This window comes from Engystomops pustulosus, unplaced genomic scaffold (genome assembly GCF_040894005.1).
Source record: "Engystomops pustulosus unplaced genomic scaffold, aEngPut4.maternal MAT_SCAFFOLD_575, whole genome shotgun sequence".
NCBI lineage: Eukaryota > Metazoa > Chordata > Amphibia > Anura > Leptodactylidae > Engystomops > Engystomops pustulosus.
In genome coordinates, this window is record NW_027285454.1 from 37,501 (window position 1) to 38,135 (window position 635).

Genomic DNA, 635 nt, shown 5'->3' on the forward strand with positions numbered 1-635 from the left:
GCGGGAGCAGCCAGTTGGCCTATCCGGCCACATGTCACTGTCCCCCGGCCAGACTTGGCGGCAAGTCCCGGGGAGGAACAAGCCCATGGAAGTAGGAGCTCCTACTTCCAAAGCGATGACGTCAGCGGGAGAAGCCGCTCGGCCTATCCGGCCACATGTCACTGTCCCCCGGCCACACTTGGCTATAGGTCCCGGGGAGGAATAATGCCCATGGAAGTAGGAGCTCCTACTTCCAAAGGGGCAAGTCAGCGGGAGCAGCCACTTGGCCTATCCGGCCAAGTTTCACTGTTCCCCGGCCACACTTGGCTGTAGGTCCCGGAGAGGAATAATGCCCATGGAAGTAAGAGCTCCTACCTCCAAAGGGGCAAGTCAGCGGGAGAAGCCACTTGGCCTATCCGGCCACATGTCACTGTCCCCCGGCCAAGCTTGGCTGTAGGTCCCGGGGAGGAATAATGCCCATGGAAGTAGGAGCTCCTACTTCCAAAGGGGCAAGTCAGCGGAAGAAGCCACTAGTTCTATCCGGCCAAGAGTCACTGTTCCCCGGCCTTACTTGGCAGTAGGTCCCGGGGAGGAATAATGCCCATGGAAGTAGGAGCTCCTTCTTCCAAAGGGGCAAGTCAGCGGGAGAAGCCACT